This window comes from Gorilla gorilla, chromosome 9, assembly GCF_029281585.2.
Source record: "Gorilla gorilla gorilla isolate KB3781 chromosome 9, NHGRI_mGorGor1-v2.1_pri, whole genome shotgun sequence".
In the NCBI taxonomy this organism is placed as follows: domain Eukaryota; kingdom Metazoa; phylum Chordata; class Mammalia; order Primates; family Hominidae; genus Gorilla; species Gorilla gorilla.
The window spans coordinates 88525352-88544902 of NC_073233.2; the positions used below are offsets into that span (position 1 = coordinate 88525352).

The 19551-nt window shown below is 38.6% G+C and overlaps 1 long non-coding RNA gene and 1 pseudogene across 1 annotated transcript in view; both read right to left on the minus strand.

Moving 5' to 3' along the window:
* LOC134759294 (uncharacterized) overlaps positions 1-19551 on the minus strand; it is a 1134411-nt gene that overhangs the window by 120479 nt on the left and 994381 nt on the right. The gene's annotated exons all lie outside the window — the stretch shown is intronic.
* Positions 17825-18447, minus strand: LOC101150163 (ADP-ribosylation factor-like protein 6-interacting protein 1; annotated as a pseudogene).

The following is a 19551-nucleotide window of genomic DNA, read 5'->3' on the forward strand; positions in this document are numbered from 1 at the left end:
CAACATGTCAAATGATTTTTTCTCCCCCAGGGATCCTTTATAAAAACTTGCTGTCAGAATTTTCACTTACAATGAAGTAGAAAAGTAGGATAAAAGTTTAATTTATCACTCATGCATTTGATGATTCAAAAATCATTGTTGATCACTAAACACCTTGAATACAAACAGGGATGAGAACATGTACTATTGCACCATTCCTTATTTCTCTACATACATTTCCTCTGTTTTTCATTTGTATAATCTGTTCTAGTCAAACAAAACTTGTTTCAGCTTCTAGAACATAAGTTATGCTCTTTCTCATCTTCAGGCCTTTGGGCAACCTTAGACATCTCTTCTCCTTTTCTCCTGTTCTCTACCTTTAAAAGGAAGTCTCTGATAGTTCCAAAACAGGTTAGGTGTTTCTCCCTGTGCATTTAAGTACTTTATTTATTGCACTTTATTATAATTGTTTGGCTTTTTTCCCCCTGTATCTCTTCCTAGACTCCTTGGATGCTAAATTCCACGAAGGCATTGACTATGTCCGTTTCCAAGTAGCCACAGTAAATAAACGAGAATAGTTACTAGAACATCAGCAAATCAGTATATGTTGGAATTAAGGTATTATCACACACATACACAGACCACCCAATTGAGTATGCCAGTGTTACAGATGAGCAAATCACAGCTCACAGTGATATAGTGACCTCCTCAGTGTCTCAAAACCAGCTTGTGGCAGAACTAGAGTAACCACTTAGGGGACATTACTGCCCATCCAAGTGTTCTTCCTTTCACACCATATTAGCCTTTTCCCATTTTAGCTCTCTTTTAATAAGGGCCAAGGACTTGAACTACAATCTTTTTTTTTTTGAGATGGAGTCTCGCTCTGTCACTCAGGCTAGAGTGCAGTGGCATGATCTCAGCTCTCAGCTCACTGCAACCTCCGCCTCCCAGGTTCACGCCATTCTCCTGCCTCAGCCTCCCTACTAGCCGGGACTACAGGCACCCACCACCACTCCCGGTTAGTTTTTTGTAGTTTTAGTAGAGACGGGTTTTCACCATGCTAGCCAGGATGGTCTCGATCTCCTGACCTCGTGATCTGCCTGCCTTGGCCTCCCAAAGTGCTAGAATTACAGGCATGAGCCACCATGCCTGGCCTTGAACTACAATCTTAAAGCTCTAACTGTGGCAAAAGTTTAATCACCAGTCAAAATATAGAAACCCCAAGTCTTTCCCAGTGCTCCCCCCTCAAAAGCTATCATATAAGAAATTTGACTGAAATTCCTGTTTGTATGTCTGATCTTGAATTTATTTCTATGCATATACTTTAAAATATCTTGAGAACCTACTCAAAAATTTATACATTAGAATTTCCTATATGCCCTTCTGCCCTTTATGTACTTTACATACATTAACTTACATGATTATCACACAACTCAGTAGAAATTTATTCTTCTCATTTTACAGATGATCAAACTGAAATTAAGCCGAGTAATTTACCCAAGTCCACTCATCGAGTAAATGGAGGATGGGTAATAGAAATCTGGGTCTGTCTTTCATGAAGTGTATGCTTTCACCTGTTTTGTTTTTGTATTTGCTTCTCATTTATGCCATTGTAAGTCTGGAGTATCTAACACAAAAGACAGCCCTTTATCATTCAGCTGAATAACAGCTCTTATTGTAGGGGCTAAGCTTCGTTTACGCCTTTGACATTTTAAAGGGCTGTGAAGAAAAAAGAAGCTTGGAGAACTCTTCTCTTGTTATTTCTAAAACTCAGTGGGTATGTATATGTTGATGAGGAAAGACAGGTTTAAATATTGCATTTATCTTTGAATTTTTAATTGGCATAATAATGCATTGCCATTTAAGTTTTAACCTAGACTGCTGTGAGCAAGAATATTGCACACTCAAATTAGGCTGCAAAATCCCACACAGTTTGATTAACAAATAGCATTCTTTATTCAGCTTTGGTTTGTGGCCTATATAAAACAAGGTGACCCTCATATATTGAAACCATGAACTCAGCCATCCTTTAGTATTATTTCCTTCATTGCCTTGTGTATACACACAGGGAAAGAAAAATGTCTCAATACAAAGTTAAACTTCCCTTGGCCTGGATGTCAGCAAAGCTCCTAAAATTTTTGAAGAGTAAATCAATGTTCTCTGAGATTAAAGCTTTGAGGCACAGTAAATCCTCAATAGAGTGATAACTAAGACTGCACCCATGTCTGCGGACAGAAATTGTTGCCAATTCTCAAAGCATATCTCTCTTGTTCTTAAAGAGATAAGAATATACTATCCCAATGGCTTCAAAAGATTATGTTATGCCTTCATGAAACTTCTTGGATTTTACCAATCTACTTCTCAAAGCTATCAATATATCTATCATTCACACACAGTGCACACACACGGTTATCTGCCCTCACATACCTTTTAAATGTTGCTCCTGCTTTAACTTTTATCTCTGCACCTATGTGGTCGCTTCAGAATCATTATACTCATTATGCCAGGCACATGGCAGGCAACTTAGTTTGAGCTCCATAAGAAACAAAGTCTGAGATGAGAATTTGTGTGCAGCAAGTTTATTGGGAATGATCACAGCTGTGGTCAAAGGAAGAGGCTAAGAGAGTAACTACTCTTTGCAATGCAAAGAGTAACTACTCAATTGCAATGCAATTGTAATAACGGCCTTAGCCTATCTTACGGGGAATTCTAAACTTGGATTAATTCTTCAGAGTGGTCCTACCTTGAGGCAAATGGGTGGATTTTAACCAACTCATTGGCCAGTCATTAATGCAGGCTCTCCTCTGGGAGTGGGTAAGATCTTGAGCAAAGTGGCTCTGGCTGCAGGCAGTTTCTAGAGAGGGATTCACTTGAGAACCATCATCTGCCAACAGTTTCAACATCTGGGAGTATGAGCAGGTGTGCTCTGAAAGGAGGATATGGTCAGTACACCACAGTGCCCTCAGGGCACGTACGGATACTTATGGTATGAATGAATAAATGTGTGCTGGTATGTGCCAGCATACCAAACTAGTCATGTGCCACAGTCGGGAACAAAAAAAACCATGATGTTTGGTTCATGCCTTTAAGAGTTATTTTGCTTTATTGCATTTGCAAAAAGAAAAAAGGAGGAGGAGGAGAAAAAGGCAAAGGAGAAGAAGAAGGGCCTGAGTTTTAGCCAGTTTTATTTTTTAAGTGTTTTAAGCTATCACAAAAAGTGTATGCACTTCTAAAACAGGTTGCCCAGTGAGTATTGTTTATTCAAACCAAAGCTAAAATCCAAGAGGTTGAAAAAAAGAACAGTAAAGTCTGAAAAACACTATGGGAAGGACATGTATCTTTTTAAGACCAAGAGAATTATGTTATGGGATTGGCAAGTTTTACTAGATTTCATGCTGGTGAATCTGCCTCCTTGTCCTGCTCCTCATTAACAATTTGAAAAGGATCCCCTGGCCATTCCCAGGTTGCTGTCCCCACTCCACATTGTCACCTCCTGCTGGGACTAGTTCACCCTCTCCTAGTTAGCCTCCTTCTTTATGATCTAGGGTCCCACCACCACCATGCTTCCAACTCCCAAGTCGTCCTTCACATTATATAGCTAGAGCATCTACCATTTAAGACAAATTTGTCTTTCCTCCACCTAAAACACTGTATTACTTTCCTTAAGATCCTCTGAAAGGCAATAAAACTCCTTAAGCAGTTTTTTTTCTGCTTCTTCAACCTTATTCCCAACAGGTTCCTCATATTCACACATCCACACACTACAGACACTACATCTGTCAATCCTGAATATCTTCATTTATTCAACAATTATATATTATTATATACACATATTGTGATGTTAGAGATATTATATGGGGGAAGGTAAATAATATGCACAAGTGTACAACACATCTTCCAGGGCAGGCACTTCTTCTCTTCTTTTTCCTGGAATGCCTTTGCTTTATGAATGAGGTAAACATTTACGCATTCCTCAAAAATCCAACTCAGATATAACACATTAAAAAAAAAAAATCTTGGCCAGGCCTGGTGGCTCATGCCTGTAATCCCAGCACTTTGGGAGGCCAAGGCGGGCGGATCACAAGGTCAGGAGATCAAGACCATCCTGACCAACATAGTGAAATCCCATCTGTACTAAAATGCAAAAAAATTAGTCAGGCGTGGTGGCGCATGCCTGTATTACCAGCTACTTGGGAGGCTGAGGTAGGGGAATCACTCGAACTCAGGAGGCAGAAGTTGCAGTGAGTCAAGATCATGCCTGCACTCCAGCCTGGTGACAGAGCAAGACTGTCTCAAAAAAAACAAAACAAAACAAACAAAAAAAACACTTATTCACCATCTACCCAACCAAGATAATCAACTCCTCTGTGTTATCTTGGATCGCTGCATTCTATGCATATATGTCTTTACAGTTCACTATATATTCAAACTTAAAAATTTTTTGGATGTTTTATTGTGTATATATATGATACATATATAATAAATATGTAACATTTATATGTAGATACATTTATATATACTTCATACATATACTTATATGTGTATATATACTGAAGCATTAAAATAAATAACTATAAACCCACCACCCACATATGAGAACTAGAACATTACACCTATTCCAGTTTCTACATATACGCCTCTTTCCTGGACTAATTTTTCATTTTATCCTAGAATTATCACTATTTTGAAATGTATATTTATAACTCTCTTCATTTTGTTTTTATATCAAGTATATGTGCTCTTATTTTTTAGCACTATATTATTTACTTTGCATTATATTGAGGTTCGAAATTGTAATATAATCACACAATGTACAATTTTTCAGTAGTGAAAATGAATACATTTCAACTACACACAACACCATTAACGAATGCTAGAAATAATAATGTTGAATAAAAGAGAAAGTAGTATCTGACCACATACATTATGGTTCCATTTTTATTGCTATATATTTTAATTATTTTTAACCTGTATATCTTTCCCACTAGACTATAGTCAATGCATATTTGTTGAATTGAGTCAACTCATTAAACCACACCCATTCTGACTTCCAATCATCTCGTGGATTCTGGGCTATCTGACATTTCTTATTTTGATTTGGCTCCTGAGTCGTCTCCTCCCAAACCTGGTATTACTGTATGTAATATGGTTTGACACACCATCTATATTTTTCCCTATGTCTGACCTTGGATTGGTCCTATTTATAGTTTTGCTACTTCAGTGTTAGGACCAGCAGGTAGAAGAAATTCCTGACCAATCTGTCATTTGAGGGACAGAACGTTCATTTGTCTGTTCCCCTAATAACACACAAAATACAAATCTAGTATATAATGAATAATTACAGCTCTGAAGGATTACATTGACTCAACTTCAATGACGATTCATTCAAACCCTTTATTCTCACTGTGTCAGTAGCTAATATCAGGAATAGCAATGCAATGAAATTCTCTCTGGAAACTGCTTGGTATGTACCACCTTTCCAAATTATTCATTGGCTCCTAGAATAGTTGCATTGCATTAAAAGAGACCATGAAGATCATCACTCTAAAAGCCTAGCAAGTGCAAAAATTGCTTCGATAGCACCACTGTCATATAGTCTCTCAGCTTCAACTTTAACTCTTCCAAAACCACAGAGCTGAGTATGTCAAAGATCATCCATTTCATTATTGAATGGTTCCAAAAAAAAAAAAAAAATGAAAGCTGGCAAGTTGGACCTTTGTTTGAATCCCTGTTGCATGCATGCGTGACCTTAGCCAAGCCTCTTGAAATCTCACAGCCTTAGTTTTCTCATCTCTAAATTAATTTACCATACCCACCCAAGAATTTGCCTTATACAGACTGGGTCCTTAATAAGTGTTATGTCTATTTTGCCTTCCGTTTCTTTTTCCAAATGAAAACCATGCAGGTGTGTCATAGCTTTTGTGAGTCTTCCCTTTCATAGGCTAAACAATCTTTTTTTTTTTCTCTTTTTCTCTGTTCCTCAAATTGCATGGTGTTCTCTCTTAGTGATGCCCCAAATCATACTTTCAGTTTTTAAAAAATAATGACATTGGGCCGGGCGCGGTGGCTCATGTCTGTAATCCCAGCACTTCGGGAGAATGAGGCGGGTGGATCACGAGGCCACGAGATCTCGACCATCCTGGCCAACATGGTGAAACCCTGTCTCTACTAAAAATTGGCTAGGCATGGTGGCAAGTGCCTGTAATCCCAGCTACTTGGGATGCTGAGGCAGGAGAAACACTTGAACCAGGGAGGTGGAGGTTGCAGTGAGCCGAGATCACACTACTGCACTCTAGCCTGGCAACAGAGTTAGGCTCCGTCTTAATAATCATCATCATCATCATCATCATCATGACATTGAACATACTGTGGTCACTTTTATCCACTACTCTTCTTTCTTTTTTTAAATTTTTTTATTTGTTTGAGATGGAATCTCACTTTGTCGCCCAGGCTGGAGTGCAGTGGGATGATCTCTGCTTACTGCAAGCTCCGCCTCCCGGGCTCAAGCGATTCTCCTGCCTCAGCCTCCGGAGTAGCTGGGACTACAGGTGCCCACCACCACGCCCAGCTAATTTTTTGTATTTTCAGTAGAGACGGGGTTTCACCATCTTGGCCAGGATGGTCTCTATCTCCTGATCTCATGATCCGCCCGCCTTGGCTTCCGAAAGTGCTGGGATTACAGGCGTGAGCCACCGTGCCTGGCCTCTTCCCTCTTTCTTATTCCCTCTACCTAATAACTAATAGTGTTAAAATAGGTCATTCTAGCTACAACACCTCTACTACCTAACCTAGGCTAGAAGCCTCCTCTATCACAGGAATCCAGAAAAGAAAAGCAGGAGGAAGCCGTGCAATCAGATATGCGGTACATGAGAATGCACACTAGGAAACAGTTTAAAATCCACTATGTGTCTCTTGCCGGCTATGTGTCCTCAAGCAAGTCTCCCCTGAGCCTCACTTTCTTCATCTGCATTAACAGAGTTAAAAATACCTGCATACGGTGTCTATTCTGAGGATTAAATGAGAAAAATCTCTCCTATAGTGCTTAGAAGTCTTCTAGCCACCTTGCAGAGATTCAGGAGATGGTAGCTATTATTATTTTGTATACTGACTCCGTGTCCTCATCTGTGTGTTACCAGTGTGATAACATCAATACCTCAGAATACAAATATGTAAGCTAACATTTATTCTGATTATTGAAATCAGTTACTCAAGCTACCATCTACCCCGAGGACCACCCCTCCCCTATATTCACACATTAAATTGCCCATGAAACCTGGGACTTTGTGAATTCCAATGGGGGCAGCCTTATTTTTACACAAATTGCAGAGAGGTCACTGGAGAACCTGAACAGTTTGTGACGGGGATGCCCCTTCTGCTGAGTGGTTTTTTGTTTTTTTTTTCTCTACCTCATGATGTCATTGGAATCCTCGAATGAAGTAAAGTATGGCCTCCCCATCAGATTGGCTCTTTTTTCAATGATGAGGAAATGTGGAATTCACTTCTTAGGATGCTGTCAGGGAGAAAACAATGCCATTTCCTTAAGGAATATGCTCAACTGGGGCTGTCCCTTGTCAACACTCACTTGGGCATCAGTTCCTGCACCTTAGATTATAACCTCCTAGAGGACTGGGATTGATTTTTATTCTTCCAGCATCTGGTATCCCAGATACTATGAACCAAATTGCTGCTTAGTAAACTATATTAATTGATAATGACTAATTGTAAATATTCAAATCATATTAGCCTAGTTTCACTTGAATATCAAAAAAAGTTGAATTTATGATACCAACAAATATGGTTAGGAAAATCATTTTATAGTAGCCATGAATTTTTTAAAAATGAAGTAATTAATGGTGTATATCACTGAAATTCTCAATTAAAGCAGTTATGGGTCTAGAATATGAGCTACAATAACAATAATTCCTTTTACATGTATGTGCATATCTATATATACCTATACATATGCATTATATTTGTGTAATACATGTATGTATATGTATATGTGCATTTACATATATGTATTTATATTTATTAAGGCTATTTAATCCTCACTGGGAGCATAGGTATCTATGTTTTATAAATAACCAAGTGAGGATCTAAGAGGTTAAGGGCCTTGGCCAGGTTTACACAGTAAATTAGTGACCTAGTTTAGACATCAAAATCCAGCTTCTCAGTCTGATGGTTTTATTCTAATATGATTTCCCTATTATGTTCTTTTCTATGATCTCATGAGTTAAACCATAATTTTCTGTAATATAAAAGATGAGTTCTTATTCAGCCTTAATTTCCTACTTGTTCTGTATTCAGTGTATACATTCGATTGCCAAGCTTTGCACGTTTTCCTTTCATAAGCTTTTTTATCTCTTCTTTTTTTGTTAGCCCACTCCTAGTGTCTCACTCATTTAACTACATTCAAAAATCTTTATTTAGTACCAAACACATGCCAGAAGCTAACCACAAATTGTCTTAACCTTCTTGCTTATTAAACAAAACAAAATAAAATAAAGCCTTTCTTCTAGAAATTTCAAGTATTGGAAACACTGGAAGTGGTTTCTTTGCCAGTTTCTGCAAATTCCAATCCCATCATGAAAACATTAAGTGTTTCTTACTGGCTTCCTAGCGGGAGACCTGGTGCTAGAATAGTGTTCTCTAAATTTAGCCTGGCTAAATATTGGCTCCGGAAGATGCTCCTTCAAAATGAAGTGCTTCACAGATGCTGTGGTTTGAATATTTGTGCTCTCTAAAATGCAGGTTGAAATTTAGTGCCCGGTGTGGCAGTATTGAGGGGTAGGGTTTTTAAGAGGTGATTTGAGTCATGAGGGCTCTGTCCTCATGAATAGATTAATCTGTTCATGGATGAATGGATTGATGGGTTATCATGGGAGTGAGACTGGTGGTTTTATTAGAAGAAGTGAGACCTGAGCTAGCATGCTGTCCCCTCATCATGAGATGCCCTGCGCCACCTCAGGATGCTGGCGAGTGTCCCCACTGGCAAGAAGGCCCTCACCAGATGTGGCCGCTTGAGATTGGATTTCTCAGCCTCTAAAACAGTAAGAAAGAAACTCCTTTTTTAAAAAAATAAATTACCACCTTTCAGGTATTCTGTTATATGCAAGAAATAATGAACTAGGATAATAGATATAAATTTATGATTGTTATATACCATAGCTCATAAGCCCATTCCAGTCTCTGTAATTCTCTTTAAGAAAATAGCTGTTTAAGTTTGCTTAATCTTCGGTTTCCTAAATAAAGCATTTGATTTAACTTTGTTTTAATATGTAATTTCATCAAGAAAATACTTTGGGAACACTAAAATAGATTATGACTTTAGGAATGATGCTTTATTTATGTTTTTATTTCCACTGCTTAGATAGGTCTCTGGTGTGTATAAAACACTTGATATTTTAATCTCTTTTTCTTTTTTGATGAATTCAGGAATATAATATATGTTATTTATGTTTCCCTGTTTATATTGCTGTCCTTCCTCTAACATCTTGCTCCTCATTTCCTGTTCATACACACATCTCACCTCCAACACCAACATTCTTATTTTATAGTCCTAAGTTCTCCACTTATTCTTCCAGATTTTATCATCTGATGGGGAAATTATTTTGTTGACTCTGATGCCTGAATGCTTTTTTTCTCCATTAATCAAGTGCCTCCTGGAATTCCAATTGCTTTATTTCTACCTAACTTAATCCCAAAGCCTACATAAATCCCAGCTCTTTCGTAAACATCTCAGATTCAGAGCCAGGGTATCATCCCATTTCCAAATCTGCACTCTCACGGAAGTAGACCTGATACTTGTAATACTTAGCACTTCTATGTCTGTATCTACACTCAGAGCCCGTAACATTTGGGGCCAGAGAATTATTTAATTTATTGTTATGAGAAATTGTTCTGTATATTGAGGAATGTTTAGCAGTATTCCTGTCCCTAAATGCCAGTGACACACCCCTAGTTGTGATAACCAAAAATGACTTCAGAAAACTGCCAGATGTCACCTGGAGAATAAAGTCTCTCCCCACCCATCTCTGTTGAAAGCCTCTGATTTAAGGCTATGTCCATATCCATATTCATATTCATATCTGCATTTGGACTGAGAAGTAACATTGATTTATCTTCATCTATGTTAGGCACCAGGTCCTATAGCATATGTTATCTGTTTTAGTTTTCATGATAATCCTCAGGGGTATTAATAGAACCAATTTAAACATGAGGAAGACATAGCTCAGAGGCAGAAATAATTCAAAACAAAATCAACTATGGTATGCACACATTTCCCTGCACCATATTAGTTACATGAAAACTTCTTAAGGACAGGATCCCCTCTGCTTTAACCTGGCTACCTCCCACTGGACTATCAGGTAGTAGTTGTATAATAAAAATAATAATAAGTTGGTGAATCAAAAGCAATATTCTTAGACTTACTATATGAGCTTTAAACTTTCTCTGCACTGCAAATTTTCTAGATTTGCCTTACCTATGAGTTGTCTACCTATTTCATAACCCTAGCATATTTATATTAGGTATGTAAATTGGATATAATTGCATTTAAGTGCATTATTAAGTGCATTATTTAATAATATAATTACATTAATCTTTCTGTCTGTCTTCAAGTTTTGGCATCGTAGTATAATGAAAAATGCATGAGCTTCTCAAATCAAAAGGATGTTAAATTTAAATTCTGACTCCATGCCTAACTGGCTCTGTGGCATTTACTTCAAAAACTAAATATTTCTGTGATCAATGCAAGGAATACAGAGATAAAAACAAAACCCCGACTATCTAGAGATTTATACTCTAGTAAGGGAGAACAAAACTTGAAAAGAAATTAATTTAAATACCAAGATATAACATTAGAAGCACGTGCAAAGTACAAAGTACAGAGATGGCACAGAGGAGGGATGACTTACTTTTATCAGGTAAAGATATGGAACGCTTTCAGAGAGATTGTGCTTATGATGGGTGATAAGGAATAGACAGAGCCAGAAGATAAGCCACTTCTACTTCCGGTGTCTCAATTTAGTATTTATAAAATAGGGATAATTATATATCTGATTCATAGGGTGGTTATGAGTATCAAATGTGATGGGACTACAACATGTTTTGCATAGTGTTGAACAGATAGTAGACACATAATAAATATTATCTCCTTTCCATTTCCTTTAAAGGACAACAGTTGTGTCATTTATAATTTTTAATAGTTAACCTACTACAAGGCAGTAAGAGAGCTAGTGAGTGAAAAATTTTCATAGATTGCAAAGTTAGTATATTTCTTCTCTTGCTCAGATACTGTAAGAAAATCTTCAAATTCATTGTACATTATCAGTTCCCCAAGGAAGACGAGCAGGTTCTGCATTCCATCTCAAAATGTTGTAAGGCATTTTTATCAGACAAAGGCATCCTTCTCACAAGCCTTCCACAACTTTCTTCCTCTTCTTTAAAACACATACAAACTGTACAACTTGAACATTGTAACAGGTCTGCTTTCTGTTCCATTCAGTGACAGTAAGTACAAGAGCAGAATAGAAAACTCTGAAAAGTAAAATCAAATCCCAAGGGCTTTACACATCTTTCTAAGCCTCTATGGAGGATTCTAAAGATTGACTCTTCTGTTATTCAAGCTGCTTCACCAACTGCCCTGTCAGAGCTCCAGACTCGGACCCTATTCGGGATCCTTACCCCTGAATGTCCCTTGTTATCAAGATAAGTCTTTATTTCTCTTTGTAAAGTGACAGCAGAGATCTGGGAAGATGAAGCATCTTTTCCCATTGAGCTTCAAATAACTCACTTCTAAAGCAGTTCCATAATTTTCACTGTAGCCATGAGGCTGTGAAGTCTCATTATCACTGACCTTGGTCTTTCTCAGCTGCCATGACCCATGAAGGAAAAAAGGTCAGTGGCTGACATTCTTTCACTCAACCAACATTTACTGAGCACTTGCCTGGCGCCAGGTATGGTGCTGGGCTGCAGGGATATGTCAAAGTTTTATTCACTAAAGACATAATAAGATGAGGCTGGATGCTGTGGCTCACACCTGTAATCCCAGCACTTTCAGAGGCCGAGGCGGGTGGATCACCAGGTCAGGAGTTCGAGACCAGCCTGGCCAACATGGTGAAACCCCGTCTCTACTAAAAATACAAAAATTAGCTTGTCATGGTGGCGGGTGCCTGTAATCCCGGCTGTTCAGGAGGCTGAGGCAGAGAACTGCTTGAACCCAGGAGGCGGAGGTTGCAGTGAGCAGAGACTGCGCCAGTGCATTCCAGCCTGGGTGACAGAGCAAGACTCCGTCTCAAAAAAAAAAAAAAATGATAACAATAATAATAATAAGATGAATATAATCTGGCCTTATTCATTTCAATAGCTTTATTCCCTTCTTTTTGGAAAGTGGGGTCAGTAAAAAATAGTGAAAATATATTTAGAAAACTTTAAATTTTATTAGGCATCTTTACGACTTAGGCCTTTATTTTTCTTTCTTTATTTATTTTTTTTTTGAGATGGAGTCACTCTGTTGCCCAGGCTGGAGTGAAGTGGCATGGTGTCGTCGGCTCACTGCAAGCTCCATCTCCTGGGTTCAAGCAATTCTTCTGCCTCAGTCTCCCAAGTAGCTGGGATTACAGGCACCCATCGCCACACCTGGATATTTTTGTATTTTTAGTAGAGACGGAGTTTCACCATGTTGGTCAGGCTGGTCTCAAACTCCTGACCTCGGGTGATCCACCAACCTCGGCCTCCCAAAGTGCTGGGATTACAGGCGTGAGCCACCATGCCCGGCCACTACTTCAACCCTTAAGGTCACTCTGGGCTTCATAATATAGAATCCAGAGCAGCTTTATAATGTGGCTCCAGTCTTCATGTGTAGGGATATCTTGAGCTAAAGTTCAGCATGAGGCAATTTCTATCATTAGTGAAAGGATGTGTCTACAGTTTATTGCATTTAGCTTACCCTAGAAGTGTAAACTACCCCCTTGAGGTGTGAATGCACCTTGTATTTAATGATTAGTGGAGATTGTTTGCAACTGATCTTGCAAATTACACTCTTCACATCTCAAAGGGACTCTATTTTGCAAGGGTATTCAATGACTCCTGTTAGATATGTTCTAAATACACATAAACACAAACAAGATGCTACACAGTTTATAACCATCTTTCCCCCTTACATAGTACTGAAACAGTAGTGAGTACAGTATGGTAACTGAGGGAAATTCACCAGACTAGTTGTGATAAGGGAGGATCAAGCTTAAGCTTTTTTCACAGCTCTGCTGAATCTGTCAGCTATTCAACTTGGGAGATTCAGAAGAGTTGTAGAAAAACTTAAGCTTGGCTTGAAATGTCAGCATTTAAGGCATCAGATGGAAGGAGTTAGGGCATCTGGAGTTTGGCCAACCTATAGAGCTTGGAGATACTAAAGTAATACCTGGAAAGCCAAGCACAGGGCCTGGACTCCAGGAAAGGGGTTAGCAGACTTACTATGTGCCAGGTCCACAGCAGACCAGAGTCTGAGGACCAGGGTCCTCTCTCTGTGGAGACTGGAGGGAGAACCAAGGGCCCAGACAGCAGCCAGTCTAGCCCCACAATCACACCTGATAGTGGACAGATCTCTGTCATGTCCTGGGGCTCCTGAAAGTGCCCAGTTTTGCTTATAAACATGCAAAGGGAGCATCTGTTGTGCGATCTGCAGGCTGTGTCTAGATGCTGTGTTTTAGTAGGAGAAAATCACCTACTTTCTACCAGGCCAGATTATCAGTGGTCCAGGCATAAGTCAGGGCAGAAACAACAGAGTACATGCTGTTTCTGGGGCAGGCTGAAGCCAGCATAGCTTAGCATTTTATAGATGTGATGAGAGAGGCTCAGAAAGGCTGTGGAGCTTTCCGAGTTCATGGAACAAGGAAGAGGTCCAACCACTATTTGAAGCTTACTACCTCACTTGTTATGCAAATTTGCCTATTATTTGTGTGTACCTGTATGCGTGTATTATGTGAATATACCTACTTCAGCACACAACATACATTCTTTAAATGATTCAGTGAATGAATATATGATATAAGGTAGAATTTATCCTGTTTGAATATAAGGATATTTATTCATTCGTTCAATAAAGACAGGAAAGGTACCTGCTAAATGGAACTTACATTCACAAGAGGGGAACAATTAATACTCAAGATTTTAAATAGTTAAACAGGACTGTTTCAAATAATATGAGTGTTGTGAAGACATAAGATAGAATACTGAGATAAGAATTTTGCCTTTATCTTTATACAAAGGCAGCAATGACTAAATGCAGGTTAATGAAGCATGAAGGGAACTAATTCTGCCTTCTCCATGCAACAGCGTACCTACCATTTATTCTCCTTCCCCTAATCACATTTTCTGGTTTGGTGGCCACATTATGTACACTTTCTGTTATTTTCCTAAAATACATCAATAACGTTTAATTTGAGAGAATCCAAATCAAATGTGGGGGAAGAGCAGCAGGGTGAGCTTTGGGGTCTGGGCTGAACCTTTCTCTTCAGAGAACCAGGTTATCCAATGGCTGACCTACGAATTGTGCATAGTCAGTACTCAGTAAAAATTCCTTTTCTCAGCATCAAGAGAACAAGGAAAAACAGAATATTCACCTCTTGGATATTTCCATAGCTCTTGACTGACCTTGCACCAAGCACAGACTAGGTTTTGAAATACATCAGAAATTTAAATTCAGTTATCTGTATCAACTCCTTGCCCACATCAGCTTAAGCTCAATATGTCCCAGGAATAACTTGAAGGTTGTTATGTATAAAGTTAAAAGGACTATTGAAAGCAGAAATATGATTTATAGAAAAGGGAATCTTTTCTACAATATTCTACTTTCTTTTCTTATGAATGAAAGAACAGAGAAATTCAACCTTTAATTCTAACTGGAGCATCCACATTGATGAGCTACTAATCTCATGTGCCTCAGGCTTCCTGTTTGTAAATAAAGAGATGGCCTGATTGTTTTCAGGCTTTAAAGTAATTTCATGTTCATGTACATTCACATACATAAAATACATAACACAGTGCTTGGCACATAGTATACACTCAATAAATATTTTTTTTCTCCTCTGTAAGGAGTTCTGGCTTTAATTTCAAACAAGTCACAAACTGAAACCATAAAGATGAAAATAAAGAATATAAAATTTGAAAATGTGTAAATTACTGAAAGCACAAGAACCATTAATTGTCAGTGATGGTTCTCATTAAACTAGCAGCATATGTTGCTATTATAAGGATGTTTGTCACGAGCTCCTGAGAGGTCTATTAAAAATAAAATCCTATTATTCCAGATGTTTCACATCCATGTAATACACCCACAATAATTAATTTCATATGGGCTAAATTCATAAATCTAGAAAACTAGAAAGACATGTTATTCACCATAGAAGGCATCTTGTATCCTATTTATAATCTGACTGAAATGCTAAAAAATGCCATTAATTACAGGGAAACCCACTATCATTTTTCTTTATCTCTAGAATGGACTTTGAATTTGAAAATACTCCATTACCATTATAAAGGCAGCATCTGAGCAAACAAAGAGAAGAAGAAAGTTGCTGCCACATCTGCTGCTGCAGCTAAGGCCACTCCTTCTGGTGGCGTTATGGCTTGAGATTGCTGCTGCCACCCCTGGGTGGCCTTAGCTGGGCCCTGCTTTTGTGCCAGAACTGTGCTAGGTGTTTCATGAGTATCATGACTTTTCTTCACAATATCCTCGTTAGATAGTCTTCCCTTGATAAAGGTAGAGGCTCAAAGAAGTGAAATAACTGATCCAAGGCCACAACTCCTAAATGATAAAGCTAGGATTTGAACTCAGATCTCTAGCACCAACATCTGACCTCTTCCCATATTACTAAGCTGCCTCTCTAAGATAATAATAAAAGCTTTCATTTATTGTGTGCCTGATCCAGCCTGCCAGACAGCCTGAGATAGAAAAAAGAAAAAGCAAAAACAAACAAAACACAAAGGGGACTCTGCAATATAGAGTCCGAAGGTCAACTACTGCAACTGCCACTCAATGTCAGAATAGCCTTCACAGAGGCTTGACAAATAACTAAATGGTCACCCAGAGTTCATTAAACCCTGTACCTCTTGAAGGCAGAGATTCAACTTCTTTTATATTCTAGCACCTGTTGTGCGTTCTGGTATGTAGAGTCAATGTTAATTAATTTATTTATTTTTTAAGATTCCAACTTTTTTTGCTTTTTCCCCTTTTACACAAAACAAAGTAGAAGAAATAATAAAGGATTAAAACTGCAAAAGTAGTTAATTATGTAGAACATGTATAGACAAAAAAAAATGTGTATACATGCAGTAGAACACGTATACACAAAAAAATCCAGATAGGAAGACAGGCTTATTTACAATTAAAGTAAGGTAAAATTAAGGTAGCTTTCTTATGAAATATTTTTTTAAAAAATGAAACATATGCTACAATAGGCGCCACTGTTTACGGCAATATTAAAGAGGAGAAAACAACACTTATTTAATAGTCACAGATATACCACAAGGTAAAACATCGGTGCAATAAATTCACAAAACTGTATTACAGCCTGTTTATCAGTTTAAGAACTGTTCCCAAGTCAGTCACATTTTTGGCTCTCATTCCTACAGATTTCATTCCTACAGATTTCAACTACTCTAAATTTCTAGCTACCGAGAAGTTAAGAATGATTATAAGGAGCTTTCCTAGGAGTTACAAAATCTTTGTAGACCAGAGGCCAACTATCATCACCTCAAGTCTGCTCTCACCAACAGCCCTTGTATTTTTCAGGGAGAAATCTCTAGGAAAAAAGTCAGACTCCAGTGTAGTCACTATCTCCCATGCCAAACCCAGGGGACTAAAATGGCCAGTATTACCATAAAGTGAGAATTTTGAGGTTTACCTTAAAAGGCTTATTCTGGTCTCAAAAATTAGTCAGATAAGATTATCGTCTACTGAAATGAATTTTGCCTAAACACAGAAGACTGCTATCCTTTACTGCTGGTCTTAAAGTCATAGATATGAGTCTTAACCTACTGTATACTATAGCTAAAATCAGTTGAAAATCTGAAATTAAAAGTATGCTAGAAATCCTAAATGCAATCTTTTGGAAGTCTGCTATTAAAAAGTCTTTAAGGATTTACTAACTTCAAGTCTAAGTGCAATGGGACAAAAGCTTAAGCCTATCAGGCATTCCTTTTCATGGACAAAAAGAGCAAAGTTTCCTACAAATTGCTAAGCTTTGCACAAGGGAGAAACCTACTCATACTAGTGCATGGAATCAGTTTCATTTTATTCCATGGGGACTCTTCTCCCATGGGAAAGAAACAGAATAAGGAATGAATCTTAATTGGTCTCTTCATCAGAAGTGGTAAACTTGGTCTCTATATTCACAAAGTCAGACAGTTTTTTAAGCAGGCTGTGGAAGCAAACAGTAGAACCAGCTTCCTGTAGCCACAGACCTTGTATCTAGCAAAAGCAAAGACGAACTTGAACAATTATCCAGAGTCACTTGAACTGGCCTTTAGTACAGTTCACCACTATAAAAAGGAAGTTGTCTAAAAGCCAAAATTCAATTAACCTGAGTAAGAAAAATCAAAACAAGTCATACACACCAATGAGTTGTCCATGAGGCCAACTGGTAAGAACACACTCAACTATGCGCAACATGAAGACACTATGCACAAAGCATTACTTGGCGAGCCTGAATTTCTATTAACTAAGATCAGAGTAAGGGAGAGCAAAGAGCTACTTCTGTAATATTTTAGTATCCAGATAGTACAGCAGAAACCATTCCCAGGGGCAATGGGTGCTCCATTAATCACACTGAATAAAGCAGGTGAATTATTCATTTTTCTATTCTTTTTGTTTGAGAAGTTTGGTTAGCTCCGTTTTGGCCACTCCAATGTACTTCGAAATGATTCCATGTTGGTTTAGTCCAGGAAGCAATAGTAAGGAAGTCACTATCAGGCAGGTGAGAAGCAGGTTGTGGACTTGCTGTCCCACGTAAGCAACCTCAGCAAGGGAAACGATCATGGTCATGAAGTATATCTTAGGTTTTTCTTCCTTTAGTGTGAAGAGGCGTTTCCACCAACCCACAGCTCTGCATCGAGTTTTTACCAGATTGCTGCAAATTTCATGGAATCTTTGCTGTTGTTCAGTGGTCCATTTATTGGAGCCAAAAATTCCAGGCACCAGAATGGGAACAAGGTAGTCAGCCAAATGGATCTAGATAGTAGATAATGAGAAACATCAAAGAAACCACACCATGGCAGGTGGAAACCAGGTTGTTTCCCATCAGAGGACTTTATCAGCATCAGCATCACTTCTCCCCATCCTTGCAGCTGTTTTTCCAGACTTGCAGTCTCTGTAGCCAGCGGGTTGGTGATGTGATTATCTCCCTCTGCCATCATTTCTAAGATGCCATCTCTGTGAGTGCAGGCCGCCTTCCCAGTGAATCCTCCTACCGAGACCTACACGGTGACCACAGCACCAGAGTCAATGTTCATCAAATGACAACTTATCACATGGCTGAAGAACACACGAATTTGGGCTATAGAAGAATAGTCATTCTGCAGGTGAGATTTCAAGTTTATGATGTTGAGGATTAAATGTGGGTAAATATAATATCTAGAAGAAATTATTTACTGCTTTCAAACTTGAGACTAGAACCCACTGAAACAGCATTGGTATCACATAAATGTAGCAGGATGAGCTGCAGACAAGAACCCCTCAGACATCGAGCTGTAGAAGGAAAAGGCTTTATTCAGCTGGGAGCATCGGCAGACTCAACGTCTCCAAAAACCCAGCACCCCGAGTGAGCAATTCCTGTCCCTTTTAAGGGCTTACAACTCTAAGGGGGTCCGTGTGAGAGAGCCGTGATCGATTGAGCAAGCAGGGGGTACGTGACTGGGGGCTGCATGCACCAGTAATTAGAACGGAACAGGACAGGACAAGGATTTTCACAGTGATTTTCTATACAATGTCTGTAATCTATAGATAACATAACCAATTAGGTCAGTGGTCAATCTTTAACTACCAGGCCCAGGGCACGGCGCTGGGCTATCTGCCTGTGGATTTCATTTCTGCCTTTTAGTTTTTACTTCTTCTTTCTTTGGAGGCAGAAATTGGGCACAAGACAATATGAGGGGTGGTCTCCTCCCTTATAAATTATAGCTATGTTAAAAATTAACATTCATTCAGCACTAGCTATGTGTCAATCACCATACCAAGAACTTTGAATTATAAACACAACTAATCCTCATAACAACTCTATGAGGTATATAGTATTATCTCTGAACTCAGGGAATGTAAATAAAAAAGGTCATACAGCTAGTAAGATATAGAGTCAGGATTCAAACAAAGGCTGTCTGGCCCCAGATCCTGCTGGCCACCACCATGCTAAACACTCCTTGGGAACTCAAGCTAAGCTAATGGGATACCATGGAATTGTGAGTTATTTTATCTATTTATACTTTTCCCATTAAATGTTTTTGCACCATGAGAAAATTAGCTGGAAAGCTAAACTGTTTTTGTTTGTTTGTTTGTTTACCTGGTTGTAGAAATCAGGA